The sequence below is a fragment of the Setaria viridis genome, chromosome 8 (assembly GCF_005286985.2).
Source record: "Setaria viridis chromosome 8, Setaria_viridis_v4.0, whole genome shotgun sequence".
Classification (NCBI taxonomy): domain Eukaryota; kingdom Viridiplantae; phylum Streptophyta; class Magnoliopsida; order Poales; family Poaceae; genus Setaria; species Setaria viridis.
The window spans coordinates 24243056-24266334 of NC_048270.2; the positions used below are offsets into that span (position 1 = coordinate 24243056).

The window sequence follows — 23279 nt, forward strand, 5'->3', positions numbered from 1 at the left end:
TGCGGGGCCCACGCGGCTCGGGCGGCGCGTCGAGGTGCGGGCATAAGAGCAAGGAGAGTGGCTAGTATGTCGGATGCGATCATACCAGCACTAAAGCACCGGATCCCATCAGAACTCCGAAGTTAAGCGTGCTTGGGCGAGAGTAGTACTAGGATGGGTGACCTCCTGGGAAGTCCTCGTGTTGCATTCCTTTTTTTTTTATTATTATTGTTCTGTCCTTCCATTTCGCCGCATTCCTCGGACATTTTCGGGCTTTTCCTCGTGCGCTCGTGGTCGGACGGATAAAACGGTGAGGCGACCCGCACGGAGGACCTTGGATGCGGGGCCCACGCGGCTCGGGCGGCGCGTCGAGGTGCGGGCATAAGAGCAAGGAGAGTGGCTAGTATGTCGGATGCGATCATACCAGCACTAAAGCATCGGATCCCATCAGAACTCCGAAGTTAAGCGTGCTTGGGCGAGAGTAGTACTAGGATGGGTGACCTCCTGGGAAGTCCTCGTGTTGCATTCCTTTTTTTTTTATTATTATTGTTCTGTCCTTCCATTTCGCCGCATTCCTCGGACATTTTCGGGCTTTTCCTCGTGCGCTCGTGGTCGGACGGATAAAACGGTGAGGCGACCCGCACGGAGGACCTTGGATGCGGGGCCCACGCGGCTCGGGCGGCGCGTCGAGGTGCGGGCATAAGAGCAAGGAGAGTGGCTAGTATGTCGGATGCGATCATACCAGCACTAAAGCACCGGATCCCATCAGAACTCCGAAGTTAAGCGTGCTTGGGCGAGAGTAGTACTAGGATGGGTGACCTCCTGGGAAGTCCTCGTGTTGCATTCCTTTTTTTTTTATTATTATTGTTCTGTCCTTCCATTTCGCCGCATTCCTCGGACATTTTCGGGCTTTTCCTCGTGCGCTCGTGGTCGGACGGATAAAACGGTGAGGCGACCCGCACGGAGGACCTTGGATGCGGGGCCCACGCGGCTCGGGCGGCGCGTCGAGGTGCGGGCATAAGAGCAAGGAGAGTGGCTAGTATGTCGGATGCGATCATACCAGCACTAAAGCATCGGATCCCATCAGAACTCCGAAGTTAAGCGTGCTTGGGCGAGAGTAGTACTAGGATGGGTGACCTCCTGGGAAGTCCTCGTGTTGCATTCCTTTTTTTTTATTATTATTGTTCTGTCCTTCCATTTCGCCGCATTCCTCGGACATTTTCGGGCTTTTCCTCGTGCGCTCGTGGTCGGACGGATAAAACGGTGAGGCGACCCGCACGGAGGACCTTGGATGCGGGGCCCACGCGGCTCGGGCGGCGCGTCGAGGTGCGGGCATAAGAGCAAGGAGAGTGGCTAGTATGTCGGATGCGATCATACCAGCACTAAAGCACCGGATCCCATCAGAACTCCGAAGTTAAGCGTGCTTGGGCGAGAGTAGTACTAGGATGGGTGACCTCCTGGGAAGTCCTCGTGTTGCATTCCTTTTTTTTTTATTATTATTGTTCTGTCCTTCCATTTCGCCGCATTCCTCGGACATTTTCGGGCTTTTCCTCGTGCGCTCGTGGTCGGACGGATAAAACGGTGAGGCGACCCGCACGGAGGACCTTGGATGCGGGGCCCACGCGGCTCGGGCGGCGCGTCGAGGTGCGGGCATAAGAGCAAGGAGAGTGGCTAGTATGTCGGATGCGATCATACCAGCACTAAAGCACCGGATCCCATCAGAACTCCGAAGTTAAGCGTGCTTGGGCGAGAGTAGTACTAGGATGGGTGACCTCCTGGGAAGTCCTCGTGTTGCATTCCTTTTTTTTTTATTATTATTGTTCTGTCCTTCCATTTCGCCGCATTCCTCGGACATTTTCGGGCTTTTCCTCGTGCGCTCGTGGTCGGACGGATAAAACGGTGAGGCGACCCGCACGGAGGACCTTGGATGCGGGGCCCACGCGGCTCGGGCGGCGCGTCGAGGTGCGGGCATAAGAGCAAGGAGAGTGGCTAGTATGTCGGATGCGATCATACCAGCACTAAAGCACCGGATCCCATCAGAACTCCGAAGTTAAGCGTGCTTGGGCGAGAGTAGTACTAGGATGGGTGACCTCCTGGGAAGTCCTCGTGTTGCATTCCTTTTTTTTTTATTATTATTGTTCTGTCCTTCCATTTCGCCGCATTCCTCGGACATTTTCGGGCTTTTCCTCGTGCGCTCGTGGTCGGACGGATAAAACGGTGAGGCGACCCGCACGGAGGACCTTGGATGCGGGGCCCACGCGGCTCGGGCGGCGCGTCGAGGTGCGGGCATAAGAGCAAGGAGAGTGGCTAGCATGTCGGATGCGATCATACCAGCACTAAAGCACCGGATCCCATCAGAACTCCGAAGTTAAGCGTGCTTGGGCGAGAGTAGTACTAGGATGGGTGACCTCCTGGGAAGTCCTCGTGTTGCATTCCTTTTTTTTTTATTATTATTGTTCTGTCCTTCCATTTCGCCGCATTCCTCGGACATTTTCGGGCTTTTCCTCGTGCGCTCGTGGTCGGACGGATAAAACGGTGAGGCGACCCGCACGGAGGACCTTGGATGCGGGGCCCACGCGGCTCGGGCGGCGCGTCGAGGTGCGGGCATAAGAGCAAGGAGAGTGGCTAGTATGTCGGATGCGATCATACCAGCACTAAAGCACCGGATCCCATCAGAACTCCGAAGTTAAGCGTGCTTGGGCGAGAGTAGTACTAGGATGGGTGACCTCCTGGGAAGTCCTCGTGTTGCATTCCTTTTTTTTATTATTATTGTTCTGTCCTTCCATTTCGCCGCATTCCTCGGACATTTTCGGGCTTTTCCTCGTGCGCTCGTGGTCGGACGGATAAAACGGTGAGGCGACCCGCACGGAGGACCTTGGATGCGGGGCCCACGCGGCTCGGGCGGCGCGTCGAGGTGCGGGCATAAGAGCAAGGAGAGTGGCTAGTATGTCGGATGCGATCATACCAGCACTAAAGCACCGGATCCCATCAGAACTCCGAAGTTAAGCGTGCTTGGGCGAGAGTAGTACTAGGATGGGTGACCTCCTGGGAAGTCCTCGTGTTGCATTCCTTTTTTTTTATTATTATTGTTCTGTCCTTCCATTTCGCCGCATTCCTCGGACATTTTCGGGCTTTTCCTCGTGCGCTCGTGGTCGGACGGATAAAACGGTGAGGCGACCCGCACGGAGGACCTTGGATGCGGGGCCCACGCGGCTCGGGCGGCGCGTCGAGGTGCGGGCATAAGAACAAGGAGAGTGGCTAGTATGTCGGATGCGATCATACCAGCACTAAAGCACCGGATCCCATCAGAACTCCGAAGTTAAGCGTGCTTGGGCGAGAGTAGTACTAGGATGGGTGACCTCCTGGGAAGTCCTCGTGTTGCATTCCTTTTTTTTTTATTATTATTGTTCTGTCCTTCCATTTCGCCGCATTCCTCGGACATTTTCGGGCTTTTCCTCGTGCGCTCGTGGTCGGACGGATAAAACGGTGAGGCGACCCGCACGGAGGACCTTGGATGCGGGGCCCACGCGGCTCGGGCGGCGCGTCGAGGTGCGGGCATAAGAACAAGGAGAGTGGCTAGTATGTCGGATGCGATCATACCAGCACTAAAGCACCGGATCCCATCAGAACTCCGAAGTTAAGCGTGCTTGGGCGAGAGTAGTACTAGGATGGGTGACCTCCTGGGAAGTCCTCGTGTTGCATTCCTTTTTTTTTTATTATTATTGTTCTGTCCTTCCATTTCGCCGCATTCCTCGGACATTTTCGGGCTTTTCCTCGTGCGCTCGTGGTCGGACGGATAAAACGGTGAGGCGACCCGCACGGAGGACCTTGGATGCGGGGCCCACGCGGCTCGGGCGGCGCGTCGAGGTGCGGGCATAAGAGCAAGGAGAGTGGCTAGTATGTCGGATGCGATCATACCAGCACTAAAGCACCGGATCCCATCAGAACTCCGAAGTTAAGCGTGCTTGGGCGAGAGTAGTACTAGGATGGGTGACCTCCTGGGAAGTCCTCGTGTTGCATTCCTTTTTTTTTTTATTATTATTGTTCTGTCCTTCCATTTCGCCGCATTCCTCGGACATTTTCGGGCTTTTCCTCGTGCGCTCGTGGTCGGACGGATAAAACGGTGAGGCGACCCGCACGGAGGACCTTGGATGCGGGGCCCACGCGGCTCGGGCGGCGCGTCGAGGTGCGGGCATAAGAGCAAGGAGAGTGGCTAGTATGTCGGATGCGATCATACCAGCACTAAAGCACCGGATCCCATCAGAACTCCGAAGTTAAGCGTGCTTGGGCGAGAGTAGTACTAGGATGGGTGACCTCCTGGGAAGTCCTCGTGTTGCATTCCTTTTTTTTTTATTATTATTGTTCTGTCCTTCCATTTCGCCGCATTCCTCGGACATTTTCGGGCTTTTCCTCGTGCGCTCGTGGTCGGACGGATAAAACGGTGAGGCGACCCGCACGGAGGACCTTGGATGCGGGGCCCACGCGGCTCGGGCGGCGCGTCGAGGTGCGGGCATAAGAGCAAGGAGAGTGGCTAGTATGTCGGATGCGATCATACCAGCACTAAAGCACCGGATCCCATCAGAACTCCGAAGTTAAGCGTGCTTGGGCGAGAGTAGTACTAGGATGGGTGACCTCCTGGGAAGTCCTCGTGTTGCATTCCTTTTTTTTTTATTATTATTGTTCTGTCCTTCCATTTCGCCGCATTCCTCGGACATTTTCGGGCTTTTCCTCGTGCGCTCGTGGTCGGACGGATAAAACGGTGAGGCGACCCGCACGGAGGACCTTGGATGCGGGGCCCACGCGGCTCGGGCGGCGCGTCGAGGTGCGGGCATAAGAGCAAGGAGAGTGGCTAGTATGTCGGATGCGATCATACCAGCACTAAAGCACCGGATCCCATCAGAACTCCGAAGTTAAGCGTGCTTGGGCGAGAGTAGTACTAGGATGGGTGACCTCCTGGGAAGTCCTCGTGTTGCATTCCTTTTTTTTTTATTATTATTGTTCTGTCCTTCCATTTCGCCGCATTCCTCGGACATTTTCGGGCTTTTCCTCGTGCGCTCGTGGTCGGACGGATAAAACGGTGAGGCGACCCGCACGGAGGACCTTGGATGCGGGGCCCACGCGGCTCGGGCGGCGCGTCGAGGTGCGGGCATAAGAGCAAGGAGAGTGGCTAGTATGTCGGATGCGATCATACCAGCACTAAAGCACCGGATCCCATCAGAACTCCGAAGTTAAGCGTGCTTGGGCGAGAGTAGTACTAGGATGGGTGACCTCCTGGGAAGTCCTCGTGTTGCATTCCTTTTTTTTTTATTATTATTGTTCTGTCCTTCCATTTCGCCGCATTCCTCGGACATTTTCGGGCTTTTCCTCGTGCGCTCGTGGTCGGACGGATAAAACGGTGAGGCGACCCGCACGGAGGACCTTGGATGCGGGGCCCACGCGGCTCGGGCGGCGCGTCGAGGTGCGGGCATAAGAGCAAGGAGAGTGGCTAGTATGTCGGATGCGATCATACCAGCACTAAAGCACCGGATCCCATCAGAACTCCGAAGTTAAGCGTGCTTGGGCGAGAGTAGTACTAGGATGGGTGACCTCCTGGGAAGTCCTCGTGTTGCATTCCTTTTTTTTTTATTATTATTGTTCTGTCCTTCCATTTCGCCGCATTCCTCGGACATTTTCGGGCTTTTCCTCGTGCGCTCGTGGTCGGACGGATAAAACGGTGAGGCGACCCGCACGGAGGACCTTGGATGCGGGGCCCACGCGGCTCGGGCGGCGCGTCGAGGTGCGGGCATAAGAGCAAGGAGAGTGGCTAGTATGTCGGATGCGATCATACCAGCACTAAAGCACCGGATCCCATCAGAACTCCGAAGTTAAGCGTGCTTGGGCGAGAGTAGTACTAGGATGGGTGACCTCCTGGGAAGTCCTCGTGTTGCATTCCTTTTTTTTTTATTATTATTGTTCTGTCCTTCCATTTCGCCGCATTCCTCGGACATTTTCGGGCTTTTCCTCGTGCGCTCGTGGTCGGACGGATAAAACGGTGAGGCGACCCGCACGGAGGACCTTGGATGCGGGGCCCACGCGGCTCGGGCGGCGCGTCGAGGTGCGGGCATAAGAGCAAGGAGAGTGGCTAGTATGTCGGATGCGATCATACCAGCACTAAAGCACCGGATCCCATCAGAACTCCGAAGTTAAGCGTGCTTGGGCGAGAGTAGTACTAGGATGGGTGACCTCCTGGGAAGTCCTCGTGTTGCATTCCTTTATTTTTTATTATTATTGTTCTGTCCTTCCATTTCGCCGCATTCCTCGGACATTTTCGGGCTTTTCCTCGTGCGCTCGTGGTCGGACGGATAAAACGGTGAGGCGACCCGCACGGAGGACCTTGGATGCGGGGCCCACGCGGCTCGGGCGGCGCGTCGAGGTGCGGGCATAAGAGCAAGGAGAGTGGCTAGTATGTCGGATGCGATCATACCAGCACTAAAGCACCGGATCCCATCAGAACTCCGAAGTTAAGCGTGCTTGGGCGAGAGTAGTACTAGGATGGGTGACCTCCTGGGAAGTCCTCGTGTTGCATTCCTTTTTTTTTTATTATTATTGTTCTGTCCTTCCATTTCGCCGCATTCCTCGGACATTTTCGGGCTTTTCCTCGTGCGCTCGTGGTCGGACGGATAAAACGGTGAGGCGACCCGCACGGAGGACCTTGGATGCGGGGCCCACGCGGCTCGGGCGGCGCGTCGAGGTGCGGGCATAAGAGCAAGGAGAGTGGCTAGTATGTCGGATGCGATCATACCAGCACTAAAGCACCGGATCCCATCAGAACTCCGAAGTTAAGCGTGCTTGGGCGAGAGTAGTACTAGGATGGGTGACCTCCTGGGAAGTCCTCGTGTTGCATTCCTTTTTTTTTTATTATTATTGTTCTGTCCTTCCATTTCGCCGCATTCCTCGGACATTTTCGGGCTTTTCCTCGTGCGCTCGTGGTCGGACGGATAAAACGGTGAGGCGACCCGCACGGAGGACCTTGGATGCGGGGCCCACGCGGCTCGGGCGGCGCGTCGAGGTGCGGGCATAAGAGCAAGGAGAGTGGCTAGTATGTCGGATGCGATCATACCAGCACTAAAGCACCGGATCCCATCAGAACTCCGAAGTTAAGCGTGCTTGGGCGAGAGTAGTACTAGGATGGGTGACCTCCTGGGAAGTCCTCGTGTTGCATTCCTTTTTTTTTTATTATTATTGTTCTGTCCTTCCATTTCGCCGCATTCCTCGGACATTTTCGGGCTTTTCCTCGTGCGCTCGTGGTCGGACGGATAAAACGGTGAGGCGACCCGCACGGAGGACCTTGGATGCGGGGCCCACGCGGCTCGGGCGGCGCGTCGAGGTGCGGGCATAAGAGCAAGGAGAGTGGCTAGTATGTCGGATGCGATCATACCAGCACTAAAGCACCGGATCCCATCAGAACTCCGAAGTTAAGCGTGCTTGGGCGAGAGTAGTACTAGGATGGGTGACCTCCTGGGAAGTCCTCGTGTTGCATTCCTTTTTTTTTTATTATTATTGTTCTGTCCTTCCATTTCGCCGCATTCCTCGGACATTTTCGGGCTTTTCCTCGTGCGCTCGTGGTCGGACGGATAAAACGGTGAGGCGACCCGCACGGAGGACCTTGGATGCGGGGCCCACGCGGCTCGGGCGGCGCGTCGAGGTGCGGGCATAAGAGCAAGGAGAGTGGCTAGTATGTCGGATGCGATCATACCAGCACTAAAGCACCGGAACCCATCAGAACTCCGAAGTTAAGCGTGCTTGGGCGAGAGTAGTACTAGGATGGGTGACCTCCTGGGAAGTCCTCGTGTTGCATTCCTTTTTTTTTATTATTATTGTTCTGTCCTTCCATTTCGCCGCATTCCTCGGACATTTTCGGGCTTTTCCTCGTGCGCTCGTGGTCGGACGGATAAAACGGTGAGGCGACCCGCACGGAGGACCTTGGATGCGGGGCCCACGCGGCTCGGGCGGCGCGTCGAGGTGCGGGCATAAGAGCAAGGAGAGTGGCTAGTATGTCGGATGCGATCATACCAGCACTAAAGCACCGGATCCCATCAGAACTCCGAAGTTAAGCGTGCTTGGGCGAGAGTAGTACTAGGATGGGTGACCTCCTGGGAAGTCCTCGTGTTGCATTCCTTTTTTTTTATTATTATTGTTCTGTCCTTCCATTTCGCCGCATTCCTCGGACATTTTCGGGCTTTTCCTCGTGCGCTCGTGGTCGGACGGATAAAACGGTGAGGCGACCCGCACGGAGGACCTTGGATGCGGGGCCCACGCGGCTCGGGCGGCGCGTCGAGGTGCGGGCATAAGAGCAAGGAGAGTGGCTAGTATGTCGGATGCGATCATACCAGCACTAAAGCACCGGATCCCATCAGAACTCCGAAGTTAAGCGTGCTTGGGCGAGAGTAGTACTAGGATGGGTGACCTCCTGGGAAGTCCTCGTGTTGCATTCCTATTTTTTTTATTATTATTGTTCTGTCCTTCCATTTCGCCGCATTCCTCGGACATTTTCGGGCTTTTCCTCGTGCGCTCGTGGTCGGACGGATAAAACGGTGAGGCGACCCGCACGGAGGACCTTGGATGCGGGGCCCACGCGGCTCGGGCGGCGCGTCGAGGTGCGGGCATAAGAGCAAGGAGAGTGGCTAGTATGTCGGATGCGATCATACCAGCACTAAAGCACCGGATCCCATCAGAACTCCGAAGTTAAGCGTGCTTGGGCGAGAGTAGTACTAGGATGGGTGACCTCCTGGGAAGTCCTCGTGTTGCATTCCTTTTTTTTTTATTATTATTGTTCTGTCCTTCCATTTCGCCGCATTCCTCGGACATTTTCGGGCTTTTCCTCGTGCGCTCGTGGTCGGACGGATAAAACGGTGAGGCGACCCGCACGGAGGACCTTGGATGCGGGGCCCACGCGGCTCGGGCGGCGCGTCGAGGTGCGGGCATAAGAGCAAGGAGAGTGGCTAGTATGTCGGATGCGATCATACCAGCACTAAAGCACCGGATCCCATCAGAACTCCGAAGTTAAGCGTGCTTGGGCGAGAGTAGTACTAGGATGGGTGACCTCCTGGGAAGTCCTCGTGTTGCATTCCTTTTTTTTTTATTATTATTGTTCTGTCCTTCCATTTCGCCGCATTCCTCGGACATTTTCGGGCTTTTCCTCGTGCGCTCGTGGTCGGACGGATAAAACGGTGAGGCGACCCGCACGGAGGACCTTGGATGCGGGGCCCACGCGGCTCGGGCGGCGCGTCGAGGTGCGGGCATAAGAGCAAGGAGAGTGGCTAGTATGTCGGATGCGATCATACCAGCACTAAAGCACCGGATCCCATCAGAACTCCGAAGTTAAGCGTGCTTGGGCGAGAGTAGTACTAGGATGGGTGACCTCCTGGGAAGTCCTCGTGTTGCATTCCTTTTTTTTTTATTATTATTATTCTGTCCTTCCATTTCGCCGCATTCCTCGGACATTTTCGGGCTTTTCCTCATGCGCTCGTGGTCGGACGGATAAAACGGTGAGGCGACCCGCACGGAGGACCTTGGATGCGGGGCCCACGCGGCTCGGGCGGCGCGTCGAGGTGCGGGCATAAGAGCAAGGAGAGTGGCTAGTATGTCGGATGCGATCATACCAGCACTAAAGCACCGGATCCCATCAGAACTCCGAAGTTAAGCGTGCTTGGGCGAGAGTAGTACTAGGATGGGTGACCTCCTGGGAAGTCCTCGTGTTGCATTCCTTTTTTTTTATTATTATTGTTCTGTCCTTCCATTTCGCCGCATTCCTCGGACATTTTCGGGCTTTTCCTCGTGCGCTCGTGGTCGGACGGATAAAACGGTGAGGCGACCCGCACGGAGGACCTTGGATGCGGGGCCCACGCGGCTCGGGCGGCGCGTCGAGGTGCGGGCATAAGAGCAAGGAGAGTGGCTAGTATGTCGGATGCGATCATACCAGCACTAAAGCACCGGAACCCATCAGAACTCCGAAGTTAAGCGTGCTTGGGCGAGAGTAGTACTAGGATGGGTGACCTCCTGGGAAGTCCTCGTGTTGCATTCCTTTTTTTTTATTATTATTGTTCTGTCCTTCCATTTCGCCGCATTCCTCGGACATTTTCGGGCTTTTCCTCGTGCGCTCGTGGTCGGACGGATAAAACGGTGAGGCGACCCGCACGGAGGACCTTGGATGCGGGGCCCACGCGGCTCGGGCGGCGCGTCGAGGTGCGGGCATAAGAGCAAGGAGAGTGGCTAGTATGTCGGATGCGATCATACCAGCACTAAAGCACCGGATCCCATCAGAACTCCGAAGTTAAGCGTGCTTGGGCGAGAGTAGTACTAGGATGGGTGACCTCCTGGGAAGTCCTCGTGTTGCATTCCTTTTTTTTTTATTATTATTGTTCTGTCCTTCCATTTCGCCGCATTCCTCGGACATTTTCGGGCTTTTCCTCGTGCGCTCGTGGTCGGACGGATAAAACGGTGAGGCGACCCGCACGGAGGACCTTGGATGCGGGGCCCACGCGGCTCGGGCGGCGCGTCGAGGTGCGGGCATAAGAGCAAGGAGAGTGGCTAGTATGTCGGATGCGATCATACCAGCACTAAAGCACCGGATCCCATCAGAACTCCGAAGTTAAGCGTGCTTGGGCGAGAGTAGTACTAGGATGGGTGACCTCCTGGGAAGTCCTCGTGTTGCATTCCTTTTTTTTTTATTATTATTGTTCTGTCCTTCCATTTCGCCGCATTCCTCGGACATTTTCGGGCTTTTCCTCGTGCGCTCGTGGTCGGACGGATAAAACGGTGAGGCGACCCGCACGGAGGACCTTGGATGCGGGGCCCACGCGGCTCGGGCGGCGCGTCGAGGTGCGGGCATAAGAGCAAGGAGAGTGGCTAGTATGTCGGATGCGATCATACCAGCACTAAAGCACCGGATCCCATCAGAACTCCGAAGTTAAGCGTGCTTGGGCGAGAGTAGTACTAGGATGGGTGACCTCCTGGGAAGTCCTCGTGTTGCATTCCTATTTTTTTTATTATTATTGTTCTGTCCTTCCATTTCGCCGCATTCCTCGGACATTTTCGGGCTTTTCCTCGTGCGCTCGTGGTCGGACGGATAAAACGGTGAGGCGACCCGCACGGAGGACCTTGGATGCGGGGCCCACGCGGCTCGGGCGGCGCGTCGAGGTGCGGGCATAAGAGCAAGGAGAGTGGCTAGTATGTCGGATGCGATCATACCAGCACTAAATCACCGGATCCCATCAGAACTCCGAAGTTAAGCGTGCTTGGGCGAGAGTAGTACTAGGATGGGTGACCTCCTGGGAAGTCCTCGTGTTGCATTCCTTTTTTTTTTTATTATTATTGTTCTGTCCTTCCATTTCGCCGCATTCCTCGGACATTTTCGGGCTTTTCCTCGTGCGCTCGTGGTCGGACGGATAAAACGGTGAGGCGACCCGCACGGAGGACCTTGGATGCGGGGCCCACGCGGCTCGGGCGGCGCGTCGAGGTGCGGCGGACATTTTCGGGCTTTTCCTCGTGCGCTCGTGGTCGGACGGATAAAACGGTGAGGCGACCCGCACGGAGGACCTTGGATGCGGGGCCCACGCGGCTCGGGCGGCGCGTCGAGGTGCGGGCATAAGAGCAAGGAGAGTGGCTAGTATGTTGGATGCGATCATACCAGCACTAAAGCACCGGATCCCATCAGAACTCCGAAGTTAAGCGTGCTTGGGCGAGAGTAGTACTAGGATGGGTGACCTCCTGGGAAGTCCTCGTGTTGCATTCCTTTTTTTTTTATTATTATTGTTCTGTCCTTCCATTTCGCCGCATTCCTCGGACATTTTCGGGCTTTTCCTCGTGCGCTCGTGGTCGGACGGATAAAACGGTGAGGCGACCCGCACGGAGGACCTTGGATGCGGGGCCCACGCGGCTCGGGCGGCGCGTCGAGGTGCGGGCATAAGAGCAAGGAGAGTGGCTAGTATGTCGGATGCGATCATACCAGCACTAAAGCACCGGATCCCATCAGAACTCCGAAGTTAAGCGTGCTTGGGCGAGAGTAGTACTAGGATGGGTGACCTCCTGGGAAGTCCTCGTGTTGCATTCCTTTTTTTTTTATTATTATTGTTCTGTCCTTCCATTTCGCCGCATTCCTCGGACATTTTCGGGCTTTTCCTCGTGCGCTCGTGGTCGGACGGATAAAACGGTGAGGCGACCCGCACGGAGGACCTTGGATGCGGGGCCCACGCGGCTCGGGCGGCGCGTCGAGGTGCGGGCATAAGAGCAAGGAGAGTGGCTAGTATGTCGGATGCGATCATACCAGCACTAAAGCACCGGATCCCATCAGAACTCCGAAGTTAAGCGTGCTTGGGCGAGAGTAGTACTAGGATGGGTGACCTCCTGGGAAGTCCTCGTGTTGCATTCCTTTTTTTTTTATTATTATTGTTCTGTCCTTCCATTTCGCCGCATTCCTCGGACATTTTCGGGCTTTTCCTCGTGCGCTCGTGGTCGGACGGATAAAACGGTGAGGCGACCCGCACGGAGGACCTTGGATGCGGGGCCCACGCGGCTCGGGCGGCGCGTCGAGGTGCGGGCATAAGAGCAAGGAGAGTGGCTAGTATGTCGGATGCGATCATACCAGCACTAAAGCACCGGATCCCATCAGAACTCCGAAGTTAAGCGTGCTTGGGCGAGAGTAGTACTAGGATGGGTGACCTCCTGGGAAGTCCTCGTGTTGCATTCCTTTTTTTTTTATTATTATTGTTCTGTCCTTCCATTTCGCCGCATTCCTCGGACATTTTCGGGCTTTTCCTCGTGCGCTCGTGGTCGGACGGATAAAACGGTGAGGCGACCCGCACGGAGGACCTTGGATGCGGGGCCCACGCGGCTCGGGCGGCGCGTCGAGGTGCGGGCATAAGAGCAAGGAGAGTGGCTAGTATGTCGGATGCGATCATACCAGCACTAAAGCACCGGATCCCATCAGAACTCCGAAGTTAAGCGTGCTTGGGCGAGAGTAGTACTAGGATGGGTGACCTCCTGGGAAGTCCTCGTGTTGCATTCCTTTTTTTTTTATTATTATTGTTCTGTCCTTCCATTTCGCCGCATTCCTCGGACATTTTCGGGCTTTTCCTCGTGCGCTCGTGGTCGGACGGATAAAACGGTGAGGCGACCCGCACGGAGGACCTTGGATGCGGGGCCCACGCGGCTCGGGCGGCGCGTCGAGGTGCGGGCATAAGAGCAAGGAGAGTGGCTAGTATGTCGGATGCGATCATACCAGCACTAAAGCACCGGATCCCATCAGAACTCCGAAGTTAAGCGTGCTTGGGCGAGAGTAGTACTAGGATGGGTGACCTCCTGGGAAGTCCTCGTGTTGCATTCCTTTTTTTTTTATTATTATTGTTCTGTCCTTCCATTTCGCCGCATTCCTCGGACATTTTCGGGCTTTTCCTCGTGCGCTCGTGGTCGGACGGATAAAACGGTGAGGCGACCCGCACGGAGGACCTTGGATGCGGGGCCCACGCGGCTCGGGCGGCGCGTCGAGGTGCGGGCATAAGAGCAAGGAGAGTGGCTAGTATGTCGGATGCGATCATACCAGCACTAAAGCACCGGATCCCATCAGAACTCCGAAGTTAAGCGTGCTTGGGCGAGAGTAGTACTAGGATGGGTGACCTCCTGGGAAGTCCTCGTGTTGCATTCCTTTTTTTTTTATTATTATTGTTCTGTCCTTCCATTTCGCCGCATTCCTCGGACATTTTCGGGCTTTTCCTCGTGCGCTCGTGGTCGGACGGATAAAACGGTGAGGCGACCCGCACGGAGGACCTTGGATGCGGGGCCCACGCGGCTCGGGCGGCGCGTCGAGGTGCGGGCATAAGAGCAAGGAGAGTGGCTAGTATGTCGGATGCGATCATACCAGCACTAAAGCACCGGATCCCATCAGAACTCCGAAGTTAAGCGTGCTTGGGCGAGAGTAGTACTAGGATGGGTGACCTCCTGGGAAGTCCTCGTGTTGCATTCCTTTTTTTTTTATTATTATTGTTCTGTCCTTCCATTTCGCCGCATTCCTCGGACATTTTCGGGCTTTTCCTCGTGCGCTCGTGGTCGGACGGATAAAACGGTGAGGCGACCCGCACGGAGGACCTTGGATGCGGGGCCCACGCGGCTCGGGCGGCGCGTCGAGGTGCGGGCATAAGAGCAAGGAGAGTGGCTAGTATGTCGGATGCGATCATACCAGCACTAAAGCACCGGATCCCATCAGAACTCCGAAGTTAAGCGTGCTTGGGCGAGAGTAGTACTAGGATGGGTGACCTCCTGGGAAGTCCTCGTGTTGCATTCCTTTTTTTTTTATTATTATTGTTCTGTCCTTCCATTTCGCCGCATTCCTCGGACATTTTCGGGCTTTTCCTCGTGCGCTCGTGGTCGGACGGATAAAACGGTGAGGCGACCCGCACGGAGGACCTTGGATGCGGGGCCCACGCGGCTCGGGCGGCGCGTCGAGGTGCGGGCATAAGAGCAAGGAGAGTGGCTAGTATGTCGGATGCGATCATACCAGCACTAAAGCACCGGATCCCATCAGAACTCCGAAGTTAAGCGTGCTTGGGCGAGAGTAGTACTAGGATGGGTGACCTCCTGGGAAGTCCTCGTGTTGCATTCCTTTTTTTTTTATTATTATTGTTCTGTCCTTCCATTTCGCCGCATTCCTCGGACATTTTCGGGCTTTTCCTCGTGCGCTCGTGGTCGGACGGATAAAACGGTGAGGCGACCCGCACGGAGGACCTTGGATGCGGGGCCCACGCGGCTCGGGCGGCGCGTCGAGGTGCGGGCATAAGAGCAAGGAGAGTGGCTAGTATGTCGGATGCGATCATACCAGCACTAAAGCACCGGATCCCATCAGAACTCCGAAGTTAAGCGTGCTTGGGCGAGAGTAGTACTAGGATGGGTGACCTCCTGGGAAGTCCTCGTGTTGCATTCCTTTTTTTTTTATTATTATTGTTCTGTCCTTCCATTTCGCCGCATTCCTCGGACATTTTCGGGCTTTTCCTCGTGCGCTCGTGGTCGGACGGATAAAACGGTGAGGCGACCCGCACGGAGGACCTTGGATGCGGGGCCCACGCGGCTCGGGCGGCGCGTCGAGGTGCGGGCATAAGAGCAAGGAGAGTGGCTAGTATGTCGGATGCGATCATACCAGCACTAAAGCACCGGATCCCATCAGAACTCCGAAGTTAAGCGTGCTTGGGCGAGAGTAGTACTAGGATGGGTGACCTCCTGGGAAGTCCTCGTGTTGCATTCCTTTTTTTTTTATTATTATTGTTCTGTCCTTCCATTTCGCCGCATTCCTCGGACATTTTCGGGCTTTTCCTCGTGCGCTCGTGGTCGGACGGATAAAACGGTGAGGCGACCCGCACGGAGGACCTTGGATGCGGGGCCCACGCGGCTCGGGCGGCGCGTCGAGGTGCGGGCATAAGAGCAAGGAGAGTGGCTAGTATGTCGGATGCGATCATACCAGCACTAAAGCACCGGATCCCATCAGAACTCCGAAGTTAAGCGTGCTTGGGCGAGAGTAGTACTAGGATGGGTGACCTCCTGGGAAGTCCTCGTGTTGCATTCCTTTTTTTTTTATTATTATTGTTCTGTCCTTCCATTTCGCCGCATTCCTCGGACATTTTCGGGCTTTTCCTCGTGCGCTCGTGGTCGGACGGATAAAACGGTGAGGCGACCCGCACGGAGGACCTTGGATGCGGGGCCCACGCGGCTCGGGCGGCGCGTCGAGGTGCGGGCATAAGAGCAAGGAGAGTGGCTAGTATGTCGGATGCGATCATACCAGCACTAAAGCACCGGATCCCATCAGAACTCCGAAGTTAAGCGTGCTTGGGCGAGAGTAGTACTAGGATGGGTGACCTCCTGGGAAGTCCTCGTGTTGCATTCCTTTTTTTTTATTATTATTGTTCTGTCCTTCCATTTCGCCGCATTCCTCGGACATTTTCGGGCTTTTCCTCGTGCGCTCGTGGTCGGACGGATAAAACGGTGAGGCGACCCGCACGGAGGACCTTGGATGCGGGGCCCACGCGGCTCGGGCGGCGCGTCGAGGTGCGGGCATAAGAGCAAGGAGAGTGGCTAGTATGTCGGATGCGATCATACCAGCACTAAAGCACCGGATCCCATCAGAACTCCGAAGTTAAGCGTGCTTGGGCGAGAGTAGTACTAGGATGGGTGACCTCCTGGGAAGTCCTCGTGTTGCATTCCTTTTTTTTTTATTATTATTGTTCTGTCCTTCCATTTCGCCGCATTCCTCGGACATTTTCGGGCTTTTCCTCGTGCGCTCGTGGTCGGACGGATAAAACGGTGAGGCGACCCGCACGGAGGACCTTGGATGCGGGGCCCACGCGGCTCGGGCGGCGCGTCGAGGTGCGGGCATAAGAGCAAGGAGAGTGGCTAGTATGTCGGATGCGATCATACCAGCACTAAAGCACCGGATCCCATCAGAACTCCGAAGTTAAGCGTGCTTGGGCGAGAGTAGTACTAGGATGGGTGACCTCCTGGGAAGTCCTCGTGTTGCATTCCTTTTTTTTTTATTATTATTGTTCTGTCCTTCCATTTCGCCGCATTCCTCGGACATTTTCGGGCTTTTCCTCGTGCGCTCGTGGTCGGACGGATAAAACGGTGAGGCGACCCGCACGGAGGACCTTGGATGCGGGGCCCACGCGGCTCGGGCGGCGCGTCGAGGTGCGGGCATAAGAGCAAGGAGAGTGGCTAGTATGGCGGATGCGATCATACCAGCACTAAAGCACCGGATCCCATCAGAACTCCGAAGTTAAGCGTGCTTGGGCGAGAGTAGTACTAGGATGGGTGACCTCCTGGGAAGTCCTCGTGTTGCATTCCTTTTTTTTTTATTATTATTGTTCTGTCCTTCCATTTCGCCGCATTCCTCGGACATTTTCGGGCTTTTCCTCGTGCGCTCGTGGTCGGACGGATAAAACGGTGAGGCGACCCGCACGGAGGACCTTGGATGCGGGGCCCACGCGGCTCGGGCGGCGCGTCGAGGTGCGGGCATAAGAGCAAGGAGAGTGGCTAGTATGGCGGATGCGATCATACCAGCACTAAAGCACCGGATCCCATCAGAACTCCGAAGTTAAGCGTGCTTGGGCGAGAGTAGTACTAGGATGGGTGACCTCCTGGGAAGTCCTCGTGTTGCATTCCTTTTTTTTTTATTATTATTGTTCTGTCCTTCCATTTCGCCGCATTCCTCGGACATTTTCGGGCTTTTCCTCGTGCGCTCGTGGTCGGACGGATAAAACGGTGAGGCGACCCGCACGGAGGACCTTGGATGCGGGGCCCACGCGGCTCGGGCGGCGCGTCGAGGTGCGGGCATAAGAGCAAGGAGAGTGGCTAGTATGTCGGATGCGATCATACCAGCACTAAAGCACCGGATCCCATCAGAACTCCGAAGTTAAGCGTGCTTGGGCGAGAGTAGTACTAGGATGGGTGACCTCCTGGGAAGTCCTCGTGTTGCATTCCTTTTTTTTTTATTATTATTGTTCTGTCCTTCCATTTCGCCGCATTCCTCGGACATTTTCGGGCTTTTCCTCGTGCGCTCGTGGTCGGACGGATAAAACGGTGAGGCGACCCGCACGGAGGACCTTGGATGCGGGGCCCACGCGGCTCGGGCGGCGCGTCGAGGTGCGGGCATAAGAGCAAGGAGAGTGGCTAGTATGTCGGATGCGATCATACCAGCACTAAAGCACCGGATCCCATCAGAACTCCGAAGTTAAGCGTGCTTGGGCGAGAGTAGTACTAGGATGGGTGACCTCCTGGGAAGTCCTCGTGTTGCATTCCTTTTTTTTTTATTATTATTGTTCTGTCCTTCCATTTCGCCGCATTCCTCGGACATTTTCGGGCTTTTCCTCGTGCGCTCGTGGTCGGACGGATAAAACGGTGAGGCGACCCGCACGGAGGACCTTGGATGCGGGGCCCACGCGGCTCGGGCGGCGCGTCGAGGTGCGGGCATAAGAGCAAGGAGAGTGGCTAGTATGTCGGATGCGATCATACCAGCACTAAAGCACCGGATCCCATCAGAACTCCGAAGTTAAGCGTGCTTGGGCGAGAGTAGTACTAGGATGGGTGACCTCCTGGGAAGTCCTCGTGTTGCATTCCTTTTTTTTTTATTATTATTGTTCTGTCCTTCCATTTCGCCGCATTCCTCGGACATTTTCGGGCTTTTCCTCGTGCGCTCGTGGTCGGACGGATAAAACGGTGAGGCGACCCGCACGGAGGACCTTGGATGCGGGGCCCACGCGGCTCGGGCGGCGCGTCGAGGTGCGGGCATAAGAGCAAGGAGAGTGGCTAGTATGTCGGATGCGATCATACCAGCACTAAAGCACCGGATCCCATCAGAACTCCGAAGTTAAGCGTGCTTGGGCGAGAGTAGTACTAGGATGGGTGACCTCCTGGGAAGTCCTCGTGTTGCATTCCTTTTTTTTTTATTATTATTGTTCTGTCCTTCCATTTCGCCGCATTCCTCGGACATTTTCGGGCTTTTCCTCGTGCGCTCGTGGTCGGACGGATAAAACGGTGAGGCGACCCGCACGGAGGACCTTGGATGCGGGGCCCACGCGGCTCGGGCGGCGCGTCGAGGTGCGGGCATAAGAGCAAGGAGAGTGGCTAGTATGTCGGATGCGATCATACCAGCACTAAAGCACCGGATCCCATCAGAACTCCGAAGTTAAGCGTGCTTGGGCGAGAGTAGTACTAGGATGGGTGACCTCCTGGGAAGTCCTCGTGTTGCATTCCTTTTTTTTTTATTATTATTGTTCTGTCCTTCCATTTCGCCGCATTCCTCGGACATTTTCGGGCTTTTCCTCGTGCGCTCGTGGTCGGACGGATAAAACGGTGAGGCGACCCGCACGGAGGACCTTGGATGCGGGGCCCACGCGGCTCGGGCGGCGCGTCGAGGTGCGGGCATAAGAGCAAGGAGAGTGGCTAGTATGTCGGATGCGATCATACCAGCACTAAAGCACCGGATCCCATCAGAACTCCGAAGTTAAGCGTGCTTGGGCGAGAGTAGTACTAGGATGGGTGACCTCCTGGGAAGTCCTCGTGTTGCATTCCTTTTTTTTTTATTATTATTGTTCTGTCCTTCCATTTCGCCGCATTCCTCGGACATTTTCGGGCTTTTCCTCGTGCGCTCGTGGTCGGACGGATAAAACGGTGAGGCGACCCGCACGGAGGACCTTGGATGCGGGGCCCACGCGGCTCGGGCGGCGCGTCGAGGTGCGGGCATAAGAGCAAGGAGAGTGGCTAGTATGTCGGATGCGATCATACCAGCACTAAAGCACCGGATCCCATCAGAACTCCGAAGTTAAGCGTGCTTGGGCGAGAGTAGTACTAGGATGGGTGACCTCCTGGGAAGTCCTCGTGTTGCATTCCTTTTTTTTTTATTATTATTGTTCTGTCCTTCCATTTCGCCGCATTCCTCGGACATTTTCGGGCTTTTCCTCGTGCGCTCGTGGTCGGACGGATAAAACGGTGAGGCGACCCGCACGGAGGACCTTGGATGCGGGGCCCACGCGGCTCGGGCGGCGCGTCGAGGTGCGGGCATAAGAGCAAGGAGAGTGGCTAGTATGTCGGATGCGATCATACCAGCACTAAAGCACCGGATCCCATCAGAACTCCGAAGTTAAGCGTGCTTGGGCGAGAGTAGTACTAGGATGGGTGACCTCCTGGGAAGTCCTCGTGTTGCATTCCTTTTTTTTTTATTATTATTGTTCTGTCCTTCCATTTCGCCGCATTCCTCGGACATTTTCGGGCTTTTCCTCGTGCGCTCGTGGTCGGACGGATAAAACGGTGAGGCGACCCGCACGGACGACCTTGGATGCGGGGCCCACGCGGCTCGAGCGGCGCGTCGAGGTGCGGGCATAAGAGCAAGGAGAGTGGCTAGTATGTCGGATGCGATCATACCAGCACTAAAGCACCGGATCCCATCAGAACTCCGAAGTTAAGCGTGCTTGGGCGAGAGTAGTACTAGGATGGGTGACCTCCTGGGAAGTCCTCGTGTTGCATTCCTTTTTTTTTATTATTATTGTTCTGTCCTTCCATTTCGCCGCATTCCTCGGACATTTTCGGGCTTTTCCTCGTGCGCTCGTGGTCGGACGGATAAAACGGTGAGGCGACCCGCACGGAGGACCTTGGATGCGGGGCCCACGCGGCTCGGGCGGCGCGTCGAGGTGCGGGCATAAGAGCAAGGAGAGTGGCTAGTATGTCGGATGCGATCATACCAGCACTAAAGCACCGGATCCCATCAGAACTCCGAAGTTAAGCGTGCTTGGGCGAGAGTAGTACTAGGATGGGTGACCTCCTGGGAAGTCCTCGTGTTGCATTCCTTTTTTTTTTATTATTATTGTTCTGTCCTTCCATTTCGCCGCATTCCTCGGACATTTTCGGGCTTTTCCTCGTGCGCTCGTGGTCGGACGGATAAAACGGTGAGGCGACCCGCACGGAGGACCTTGGATGCGGGGCCCACGCGGCTCGGGCGGCGCGTCGAGGTGCGGGCATAAGAGCAAGGAGAGTGGCTAGTATGTCGGATGCGATCATACCAGCACTAAAGCACCGGATCCCATCAGAACTCCGAAGTTAAGCGTGCTTGGGCGAGAGTAGTACTAGGATGGGTGACCTCCTGGGAAGTCCTCGTGTTGCATTCCTTTTTTTTTTATTATTATTGTTCTGTCCTTCCATTTCGCCGCATTCCTCGGACATTTTCGGGCTTTTCCTCGTGCGCTCGTGGTCGGACGGATAAAACGGTGAGGCGACCCGCACGGAGGACCTTGGATGCGGGGCCCACGCGGCTCGGGCGGCGCGTCGAGGTGCGGGCATAAGAGCAAGGAGAGTGGCTAGTATGTCGGATGCGATCATACCAGCACTAAAGCACCGGATCCCATCAGAACTCCGAAGTTAAGCGTGCTTGGGCGAGAGTAGTACTAGGATGGGTGACCTCCTGGGAAGTCCTCGTGTTGCATTCCTTTTTTTTTTTATTATTATTGTTCTGTCCTTCCATTTCGCCGCATTCCTCGGACATTTTCGGGCTTTTCCTCGTGCGCTCGTGGTCGGACGGATAAAACGGTGAGGCGACCCGCACGGAGGACCTTGGATGCGGGGCCCACGCGGCTCGGGCGGCGCGTCGAGGTGCGGGCATAAGAGCAAGGAGAGTGGCTAGTATGTCGGATGCGATCATACCAGCACTAAAGCACCGGATCCCATCAGAACTCCGAAGTTAAGCGTGCTTGGGCGAGAGTAGTACTAGGATGGGTGACCTCCTGGGAAGTCCTCGTGTTGCATTCCTTTTTTTTTTATTATTATTGTTCTGTCCTTCCATTTCGCCGCATTCCTCGGACATTTTCGGGCTTTTCCTCGTGCGCTCGTGGTCGGACGGATAAAACGGTGAGGCGACCCGCACGGAGGACCTTGGATGCGGGGCCCACGCGGCTCGGGCGGCGCGTCGAGGTGCGGGCATAAGAGCAAGGAGAGTGGCTAGTATGTCGGATGCGATCATACCAGCACTAAAGCACCGGATCCCATCAGAACTCCGAAGTTAAGCGTGCTTGGGCGAGAGTAGTACTAGGATGGGTGACCTCCTGGGAAGTCCTCGTGTTGCATTCCTTTTTTTTTTATTATTATTGTTCTGTCCTTCCATTTCGCCGCATTCCTCGGACATTTTCGGGCTTTTCCTCGTGCGCTCGTGGTCGGACGGATAAAACGGTGAGGCGACCCGCACGGAGGACCTTGGATGCGGGGCCCACGCGGCTCGGGCGGCGCGTCGAGGTGCGGGCATAAGAGCAAGGAGAGTGGCTAGTATGTCGGATGCGATCATACCAGCACTAAAGCACCGGATCCCATCAGAACTCCGAAGTTAAGCGTGCTTGGGCGAGAGTAGTACTAGGATGGGTGACCTCCTGGGAAGTCCTCGTGTTGCATTCCTTTTTTTTTTATTATTATTGTTCTGTCCTTCCATTTCGCCGCATTCCTCGGACATTTTCGGGCTTTTCCTCGTGCGCTCGTGGTCGGACGGATAAAACGGTGAGGCGACCCGCACGGAGGACCTTGGATGCGGGGCCCACGCGGCTCGGGCGGCGCGTCGAGGTGCGGGCATAAGAGCAAGGAGAGTGGCTAGTATGTCGGATGCGATCATACCAGCACTAAAGCACCGGATCCCATCAGAACTCCGAAGTTAAGCGTGCTTGGGCGAGAGTAGTACTAGGATGGGTGACCTCCTGGGAAGTCCTCGTGTTGCATTCCTTTTTTTTTTATTATTATTGTTCTGTCCTTCCATTTCGCCGCATTCCTCGGACATTTTCGGGCTTTTCCTCGTGCGCTCGTGGTCGGACGGATAAAACGGTGAGGCGACCCGCACGGAGGACCTTGGATGCGGGGCCCACGCGGCTCGGGCGGCGCGTCGAGGTGCGGGCATAAGAGCAAGGAGAGTGGCTAGTATGTCGGATGCGATCATACCAGCACTAAAGCACCGGATCCCATCAGAACTCCGAAGTTAAGCGTGCTTGGGCGAGAGTAGTACTAGGATGGGTGACCTCCTGGGAAGTCCTCGTGTTGCATTCCTTTTTTTTTTATTATTATTGTTCTGTCCTTCCATTTCGCCGCATTCCTCGGACATTTTCGGGCTTTTCCTCGTGCGCTCGTGGTCGGACGGATAAAACGGTGAGGCGACCCGCACGGAGGACCTTGGATGCGGGGCCCACGCGGCTCGGGCGGCGCGTCGAGGTGCGGGCATAAGAGCAAGGAGAGTGGCTAGTATGTCGGATGCGATCATACCAGCACTAAAGCACCGGATCCCATCAGAACTCCGAAGTTAAGCGTGCTTGGGCGAGAGTAGTACTAGGATGGGTGACCTCCTGGGAAGTCCTCGTGTTGCATTCCTTTTTTTTTTATTATTATTGTTCTGTCCTTCCATTTCGCCGCATTCCTCGGACATTTTCGGGCTTTTCCTCGTGCGCTCGTGGTCGGACGGATAAAACGGTGAGGCGACCCGCACGGAGGACCTTGGATGCGGGGCCCACGCGGCTCGGGCGGCGCGTCGAGGTGCGGGCATAAGAGCAAGGAGAGTGGCTAGTATGTCGGATGCGATCATACCAGCACTAAAGCACCGGATCCCATCAGAACTCCGAAGTTAAGCGTGCTTGGGCGAGAGTAGTACTAGGATGGGTGACCTCCTGGGAAGTCCTCGTGTTGCATTCCTTTTTTTTTTATTATTATTGTTCTGTCCTTCCATTTCGCCGCATTCCTCGGACATTTTCGGGCTTTTCCTCGTGCGCTCG

General features: G+C 55.7%; 73 non-coding genes across 73 annotated transcripts; all 73 read left to right on the plus strand.

The window, feature by feature from the left end:
- Positions 1–71: 71 nt before the first annotated feature.
- On the plus strand, positions 72–190 carry LOC140220670 (5S ribosomal RNA). Its single transcript, XR_011896559.1, has one exon. It is a non-coding gene; the product is annotated as a 5S ribosomal RNA (ribosomal RNA).
- A 199-nt stretch (positions 191–389) lies between these two features.
- LOC140220422 (5S ribosomal RNA) lies at positions 390–508 on the plus strand. Its single transcript, XR_011896375.1, has one exon. It is a non-coding gene; the product is annotated as a 5S ribosomal RNA (ribosomal RNA).
- A 199-nt stretch (positions 509–707) lies between these two features.
- On the plus strand, positions 708–826 carry LOC140220671 (5S ribosomal RNA). Its single transcript, XR_011896560.1, has one exon. It is a non-coding gene; the product is annotated as a 5S ribosomal RNA (ribosomal RNA).
- A 199-nt stretch (positions 827–1025) lies between these two features.
- Positions 1026–1144, plus strand: LOC140220423 (5S ribosomal RNA). Its single transcript, XR_011896376.1, has one exon. It is a non-coding gene; the product is annotated as a 5S ribosomal RNA (ribosomal RNA).
- Positions 1145–1342: 198 nt separating this feature from the next.
- LOC140220672 (5S ribosomal RNA) lies at positions 1343–1461 on the plus strand. Its single transcript, XR_011896561.1, has one exon. It is a non-coding gene; the product is annotated as a 5S ribosomal RNA (ribosomal RNA).
- A 199-nt stretch (positions 1462–1660) lies between these two features.
- LOC140220673 (5S ribosomal RNA) lies at positions 1661–1779 on the plus strand. Its single transcript, XR_011896562.1, has one exon. It is a non-coding gene; the product is annotated as a 5S ribosomal RNA (ribosomal RNA).
- A 199-nt stretch (positions 1780–1978) lies between these two features.
- On the plus strand, positions 1979–2097 carry LOC140220674 (5S ribosomal RNA). The gene has a single exon (XR_011896563.1). It is a non-coding gene; the product is annotated as a 5S ribosomal RNA (ribosomal RNA).
- Positions 2098–2296: 199 nt separating this feature from the next.
- On the plus strand, positions 2297–2415 carry LOC140220675 (5S ribosomal RNA). The gene has a single exon (XR_011896564.1). It is a non-coding gene; the product is annotated as a 5S ribosomal RNA (ribosomal RNA).
- A 199-nt stretch (positions 2416–2614) lies between these two features.
- LOC140220676 (5S ribosomal RNA) lies at positions 2615–2733 on the plus strand. The gene has a single exon (XR_011896565.1). It is a non-coding gene; the product is annotated as a 5S ribosomal RNA (ribosomal RNA).
- A 197-nt stretch (positions 2734–2930) lies between these two features.
- On the plus strand, positions 2931–3049 carry LOC140220677 (5S ribosomal RNA). Its single transcript, XR_011896566.1, has one exon. It is a non-coding gene; the product is annotated as a 5S ribosomal RNA (ribosomal RNA).
- A 198-nt stretch (positions 3050–3247) lies between these two features.
- On the plus strand, positions 3248–3366 carry LOC140220678 (5S ribosomal RNA). Its single transcript, XR_011896567.1, has one exon. It is a non-coding gene; the product is annotated as a 5S ribosomal RNA (ribosomal RNA).
- Positions 3367–3565: 199 nt separating this feature from the next.
- On the plus strand, positions 3566–3684 carry LOC140220679 (5S ribosomal RNA). Its single transcript, XR_011896568.1, has one exon. It is a non-coding gene; the product is annotated as a 5S ribosomal RNA (ribosomal RNA).
- Positions 3685–3883: 199 nt separating this feature from the next.
- On the plus strand, positions 3884–4002 carry LOC140220680 (5S ribosomal RNA). The gene has a single exon (XR_011896569.1). It is a non-coding gene; the product is annotated as a 5S ribosomal RNA (ribosomal RNA).
- A 200-nt stretch (positions 4003–4202) lies between these two features.
- Positions 4203–4321, plus strand: LOC140220681 (5S ribosomal RNA). Its single transcript, XR_011896570.1, has one exon. It is a non-coding gene; the product is annotated as a 5S ribosomal RNA (ribosomal RNA).
- A 199-nt stretch (positions 4322–4520) lies between these two features.
- Positions 4521–4639, plus strand: LOC140220682 (5S ribosomal RNA). The gene has a single exon (XR_011896571.1). It is a non-coding gene; the product is annotated as a 5S ribosomal RNA (ribosomal RNA).
- A 199-nt stretch (positions 4640–4838) lies between these two features.
- On the plus strand, positions 4839–4957 carry LOC140220683 (5S ribosomal RNA). The gene has a single exon (XR_011896572.1). It is a non-coding gene; the product is annotated as a 5S ribosomal RNA (ribosomal RNA).
- Positions 4958–5156: 199 nt separating this feature from the next.
- Positions 5157–5275, plus strand: LOC140220684 (5S ribosomal RNA). The gene has a single exon (XR_011896573.1). It is a non-coding gene; the product is annotated as a 5S ribosomal RNA (ribosomal RNA).
- A 199-nt stretch (positions 5276–5474) lies between these two features.
- LOC140220685 (5S ribosomal RNA) lies at positions 5475–5593 on the plus strand. The gene has a single exon (XR_011896574.1). It is a non-coding gene; the product is annotated as a 5S ribosomal RNA (ribosomal RNA).
- Positions 5594–5792: 199 nt separating this feature from the next.
- On the plus strand, positions 5793–5911 carry LOC140220686 (5S ribosomal RNA). The gene has a single exon (XR_011896575.1). It is a non-coding gene; the product is annotated as a 5S ribosomal RNA (ribosomal RNA).
- A 199-nt stretch (positions 5912–6110) lies between these two features.
- Positions 6111–6229, plus strand: LOC140220687 (5S ribosomal RNA). The gene has a single exon (XR_011896576.1). It is a non-coding gene; the product is annotated as a 5S ribosomal RNA (ribosomal RNA).
- A 199-nt stretch (positions 6230–6428) lies between these two features.
- On the plus strand, positions 6429–6547 carry LOC140220688 (5S ribosomal RNA). The gene has a single exon (XR_011896577.1). It is a non-coding gene; the product is annotated as a 5S ribosomal RNA (ribosomal RNA).
- A 199-nt stretch (positions 6548–6746) lies between these two features.
- Positions 6747–6865, plus strand: LOC140220689 (5S ribosomal RNA). The gene has a single exon (XR_011896578.1). It is a non-coding gene; the product is annotated as a 5S ribosomal RNA (ribosomal RNA).
- Positions 6866–7064: 199 nt separating this feature from the next.
- Positions 7065–7183, plus strand: LOC140220690 (5S ribosomal RNA). The gene has a single exon (XR_011896579.1). It is a non-coding gene; the product is annotated as a 5S ribosomal RNA (ribosomal RNA).
- Positions 7184–7382: 199 nt separating this feature from the next.
- LOC140220691 (5S ribosomal RNA) lies at positions 7383–7501 on the plus strand. The gene has a single exon (XR_011896580.1). It is a non-coding gene; the product is annotated as a 5S ribosomal RNA (ribosomal RNA).
- Positions 7502–7700: 199 nt separating this feature from the next.
- On the plus strand, positions 7701–7819 carry LOC140220393 (5S ribosomal RNA). Its single transcript, XR_011896346.1, has one exon. It is a non-coding gene; the product is annotated as a 5S ribosomal RNA (ribosomal RNA).
- Positions 7820–8017: 198 nt separating this feature from the next.
- Positions 8018–8136, plus strand: LOC140220692 (5S ribosomal RNA). Its single transcript, XR_011896581.1, has one exon. It is a non-coding gene; the product is annotated as a 5S ribosomal RNA (ribosomal RNA).
- Positions 8137–8334: 198 nt separating this feature from the next.
- LOC140220693 (5S ribosomal RNA) lies at positions 8335–8453 on the plus strand. The gene has a single exon (XR_011896582.1). It is a non-coding gene; the product is annotated as a 5S ribosomal RNA (ribosomal RNA).
- Positions 8454–8652: 199 nt separating this feature from the next.
- LOC140220694 (5S ribosomal RNA) lies at positions 8653–8771 on the plus strand. Its single transcript, XR_011896583.1, has one exon. It is a non-coding gene; the product is annotated as a 5S ribosomal RNA (ribosomal RNA).
- A 199-nt stretch (positions 8772–8970) lies between these two features.
- Positions 8971–9089, plus strand: LOC140220695 (5S ribosomal RNA). The gene has a single exon (XR_011896584.1). It is a non-coding gene; the product is annotated as a 5S ribosomal RNA (ribosomal RNA).
- A 199-nt stretch (positions 9090–9288) lies between these two features.
- On the plus strand, positions 9289–9407 carry LOC140220696 (5S ribosomal RNA). The gene has a single exon (XR_011896585.1). It is a non-coding gene; the product is annotated as a 5S ribosomal RNA (ribosomal RNA).
- A 199-nt stretch (positions 9408–9606) lies between these two features.
- Positions 9607–9725, plus strand: LOC140220697 (5S ribosomal RNA). Its single transcript, XR_011896586.1, has one exon. It is a non-coding gene; the product is annotated as a 5S ribosomal RNA (ribosomal RNA).
- Positions 9726–9923: 198 nt separating this feature from the next.
- On the plus strand, positions 9924–10042 carry LOC140220394 (5S ribosomal RNA). The gene has a single exon (XR_011896347.1). It is a non-coding gene; the product is annotated as a 5S ribosomal RNA (ribosomal RNA).
- Positions 10043–10240: 198 nt separating this feature from the next.
- LOC140220698 (5S ribosomal RNA) lies at positions 10241–10359 on the plus strand. Its single transcript, XR_011896587.1, has one exon. It is a non-coding gene; the product is annotated as a 5S ribosomal RNA (ribosomal RNA).
- A 199-nt stretch (positions 10360–10558) lies between these two features.
- Positions 10559–10677, plus strand: LOC140220699 (5S ribosomal RNA). Its single transcript, XR_011896588.1, has one exon. It is a non-coding gene; the product is annotated as a 5S ribosomal RNA (ribosomal RNA).
- A 199-nt stretch (positions 10678–10876) lies between these two features.
- LOC140220700 (5S ribosomal RNA) lies at positions 10877–10995 on the plus strand. The gene has a single exon (XR_011896589.1). It is a non-coding gene; the product is annotated as a 5S ribosomal RNA (ribosomal RNA).
- A 199-nt stretch (positions 10996–11194) lies between these two features.
- LOC140220381 (5S ribosomal RNA) lies at positions 11195–11313 on the plus strand. Its single transcript, XR_011896334.1, has one exon. It is a non-coding gene; the product is annotated as a 5S ribosomal RNA (ribosomal RNA).
- A 320-nt stretch (positions 11314–11633) lies between these two features.
- LOC140220701 (5S ribosomal RNA) lies at positions 11634–11752 on the plus strand. The gene has a single exon (XR_011896590.1). It is a non-coding gene; the product is annotated as a 5S ribosomal RNA (ribosomal RNA).
- Positions 11753–11951: 199 nt separating this feature from the next.
- On the plus strand, positions 11952–12070 carry LOC140220702 (5S ribosomal RNA). The gene has a single exon (XR_011896591.1). It is a non-coding gene; the product is annotated as a 5S ribosomal RNA (ribosomal RNA).
- A 199-nt stretch (positions 12071–12269) lies between these two features.
- Positions 12270–12388, plus strand: LOC140220703 (5S ribosomal RNA). Its single transcript, XR_011896592.1, has one exon. It is a non-coding gene; the product is annotated as a 5S ribosomal RNA (ribosomal RNA).
- Positions 12389–12587: 199 nt separating this feature from the next.
- Positions 12588–12706, plus strand: LOC140220704 (5S ribosomal RNA). Its single transcript, XR_011896593.1, has one exon. It is a non-coding gene; the product is annotated as a 5S ribosomal RNA (ribosomal RNA).
- A 199-nt stretch (positions 12707–12905) lies between these two features.
- LOC140220705 (5S ribosomal RNA) lies at positions 12906–13024 on the plus strand. Its single transcript, XR_011896594.1, has one exon. It is a non-coding gene; the product is annotated as a 5S ribosomal RNA (ribosomal RNA).
- A 199-nt stretch (positions 13025–13223) lies between these two features.
- LOC140220706 (5S ribosomal RNA) lies at positions 13224–13342 on the plus strand. Its single transcript, XR_011896595.1, has one exon. It is a non-coding gene; the product is annotated as a 5S ribosomal RNA (ribosomal RNA).
- A 199-nt stretch (positions 13343–13541) lies between these two features.
- Positions 13542–13660, plus strand: LOC140220707 (5S ribosomal RNA). Its single transcript, XR_011896596.1, has one exon. It is a non-coding gene; the product is annotated as a 5S ribosomal RNA (ribosomal RNA).
- A 199-nt stretch (positions 13661–13859) lies between these two features.
- LOC140220708 (5S ribosomal RNA) lies at positions 13860–13978 on the plus strand. Its single transcript, XR_011896597.1, has one exon. It is a non-coding gene; the product is annotated as a 5S ribosomal RNA (ribosomal RNA).
- Positions 13979–14177: 199 nt separating this feature from the next.
- On the plus strand, positions 14178–14296 carry LOC140220709 (5S ribosomal RNA). The gene has a single exon (XR_011896598.1). It is a non-coding gene; the product is annotated as a 5S ribosomal RNA (ribosomal RNA).
- A 199-nt stretch (positions 14297–14495) lies between these two features.
- LOC140220710 (5S ribosomal RNA) lies at positions 14496–14614 on the plus strand. The gene has a single exon (XR_011896599.1). It is a non-coding gene; the product is annotated as a 5S ribosomal RNA (ribosomal RNA).
- Positions 14615–14813: 199 nt separating this feature from the next.
- Positions 14814–14932, plus strand: LOC140220711 (5S ribosomal RNA). The gene has a single exon (XR_011896600.1). It is a non-coding gene; the product is annotated as a 5S ribosomal RNA (ribosomal RNA).
- A 199-nt stretch (positions 14933–15131) lies between these two features.
- Positions 15132–15250, plus strand: LOC140220712 (5S ribosomal RNA). The gene has a single exon (XR_011896601.1). It is a non-coding gene; the product is annotated as a 5S ribosomal RNA (ribosomal RNA).
- Positions 15251–15449: 199 nt separating this feature from the next.
- Positions 15450–15568, plus strand: LOC140220713 (5S ribosomal RNA). Its single transcript, XR_011896602.1, has one exon. It is a non-coding gene; the product is annotated as a 5S ribosomal RNA (ribosomal RNA).
- A 199-nt stretch (positions 15569–15767) lies between these two features.
- LOC140220714 (5S ribosomal RNA) lies at positions 15768–15886 on the plus strand. Its single transcript, XR_011896603.1, has one exon. It is a non-coding gene; the product is annotated as a 5S ribosomal RNA (ribosomal RNA).
- A 198-nt stretch (positions 15887–16084) lies between these two features.
- On the plus strand, positions 16085–16203 carry LOC140220715 (5S ribosomal RNA). Its single transcript, XR_011896604.1, has one exon. It is a non-coding gene; the product is annotated as a 5S ribosomal RNA (ribosomal RNA).
- A 199-nt stretch (positions 16204–16402) lies between these two features.
- Positions 16403–16521, plus strand: LOC140220716 (5S ribosomal RNA). The gene has a single exon (XR_011896605.1). It is a non-coding gene; the product is annotated as a 5S ribosomal RNA (ribosomal RNA).
- A 199-nt stretch (positions 16522–16720) lies between these two features.
- On the plus strand, positions 16721–16839 carry LOC140220717 (5S ribosomal RNA). The gene has a single exon (XR_011896606.1). It is a non-coding gene; the product is annotated as a 5S ribosomal RNA (ribosomal RNA).
- Positions 16840–17038: 199 nt separating this feature from the next.
- Positions 17039–17157, plus strand: LOC140220718 (5S ribosomal RNA). Its single transcript, XR_011896607.1, has one exon. It is a non-coding gene; the product is annotated as a 5S ribosomal RNA (ribosomal RNA).
- Positions 17158–17356: 199 nt separating this feature from the next.
- On the plus strand, positions 17357–17475 carry LOC140220719 (5S ribosomal RNA). Its single transcript, XR_011896608.1, has one exon. It is a non-coding gene; the product is annotated as a 5S ribosomal RNA (ribosomal RNA).
- Positions 17476–17674: 199 nt separating this feature from the next.
- LOC140220720 (5S ribosomal RNA) lies at positions 17675–17793 on the plus strand. The gene has a single exon (XR_011896609.1). It is a non-coding gene; the product is annotated as a 5S ribosomal RNA (ribosomal RNA).
- Positions 17794–17992: 199 nt separating this feature from the next.
- On the plus strand, positions 17993–18111 carry LOC140220721 (5S ribosomal RNA). Its single transcript, XR_011896610.1, has one exon. It is a non-coding gene; the product is annotated as a 5S ribosomal RNA (ribosomal RNA).
- A 199-nt stretch (positions 18112–18310) lies between these two features.
- LOC140220722 (5S ribosomal RNA) lies at positions 18311–18429 on the plus strand. The gene has a single exon (XR_011896611.1). It is a non-coding gene; the product is annotated as a 5S ribosomal RNA (ribosomal RNA).
- Positions 18430–18628: 199 nt separating this feature from the next.
- On the plus strand, positions 18629–18747 carry LOC140220723 (5S ribosomal RNA). The gene has a single exon (XR_011896612.1). It is a non-coding gene; the product is annotated as a 5S ribosomal RNA (ribosomal RNA).
- Positions 18748–18946: 199 nt separating this feature from the next.
- On the plus strand, positions 18947–19065 carry LOC140220724 (5S ribosomal RNA). The gene has a single exon (XR_011896613.1). It is a non-coding gene; the product is annotated as a 5S ribosomal RNA (ribosomal RNA).
- A 199-nt stretch (positions 19066–19264) lies between these two features.
- LOC140220725 (5S ribosomal RNA) lies at positions 19265–19383 on the plus strand. The gene has a single exon (XR_011896614.1). It is a non-coding gene; the product is annotated as a 5S ribosomal RNA (ribosomal RNA).
- Positions 19384–19582: 199 nt separating this feature from the next.
- LOC140220726 (5S ribosomal RNA) lies at positions 19583–19701 on the plus strand. Its single transcript, XR_011896615.1, has one exon. It is a non-coding gene; the product is annotated as a 5S ribosomal RNA (ribosomal RNA).
- Positions 19702–19900: 199 nt separating this feature from the next.
- On the plus strand, positions 19901–20019 carry LOC140220727 (5S ribosomal RNA). Its single transcript, XR_011896616.1, has one exon. It is a non-coding gene; the product is annotated as a 5S ribosomal RNA (ribosomal RNA).
- Positions 20020–20217: 198 nt separating this feature from the next.
- Positions 20218–20336, plus strand: LOC140220728 (5S ribosomal RNA). Its single transcript, XR_011896617.1, has one exon. It is a non-coding gene; the product is annotated as a 5S ribosomal RNA (ribosomal RNA).
- A 199-nt stretch (positions 20337–20535) lies between these two features.
- Positions 20536–20654, plus strand: LOC140220729 (5S ribosomal RNA). Its single transcript, XR_011896618.1, has one exon. It is a non-coding gene; the product is annotated as a 5S ribosomal RNA (ribosomal RNA).
- A 199-nt stretch (positions 20655–20853) lies between these two features.
- On the plus strand, positions 20854–20972 carry LOC140220730 (5S ribosomal RNA). Its single transcript, XR_011896619.1, has one exon. It is a non-coding gene; the product is annotated as a 5S ribosomal RNA (ribosomal RNA).
- A 200-nt stretch (positions 20973–21172) lies between these two features.
- LOC140220731 (5S ribosomal RNA) lies at positions 21173–21291 on the plus strand. Its single transcript, XR_011896620.1, has one exon. It is a non-coding gene; the product is annotated as a 5S ribosomal RNA (ribosomal RNA).
- Positions 21292–21490: 199 nt separating this feature from the next.
- LOC140220732 (5S ribosomal RNA) lies at positions 21491–21609 on the plus strand. The gene has a single exon (XR_011896621.1). It is a non-coding gene; the product is annotated as a 5S ribosomal RNA (ribosomal RNA).
- Positions 21610–21808: 199 nt separating this feature from the next.
- Positions 21809–21927, plus strand: LOC140220733 (5S ribosomal RNA). The gene has a single exon (XR_011896622.1). It is a non-coding gene; the product is annotated as a 5S ribosomal RNA (ribosomal RNA).
- Positions 21928–22126: 199 nt separating this feature from the next.
- On the plus strand, positions 22127–22245 carry LOC140220734 (5S ribosomal RNA). Its single transcript, XR_011896623.1, has one exon. It is a non-coding gene; the product is annotated as a 5S ribosomal RNA (ribosomal RNA).
- A 199-nt stretch (positions 22246–22444) lies between these two features.
- On the plus strand, positions 22445–22563 carry LOC140220735 (5S ribosomal RNA). Its single transcript, XR_011896624.1, has one exon. It is a non-coding gene; the product is annotated as a 5S ribosomal RNA (ribosomal RNA).
- Positions 22564–22762: 199 nt separating this feature from the next.
- On the plus strand, positions 22763–22881 carry LOC140220736 (5S ribosomal RNA). The gene has a single exon (XR_011896625.1). It is a non-coding gene; the product is annotated as a 5S ribosomal RNA (ribosomal RNA).
- A 199-nt stretch (positions 22882–23080) lies between these two features.
- On the plus strand, positions 23081–23199 carry LOC140220737 (5S ribosomal RNA). Its single transcript, XR_011896626.1, has one exon. It is a non-coding gene; the product is annotated as a 5S ribosomal RNA (ribosomal RNA).
- The last annotated feature ends 80 nt before the right edge of the window (positions 23200–23279 follow it).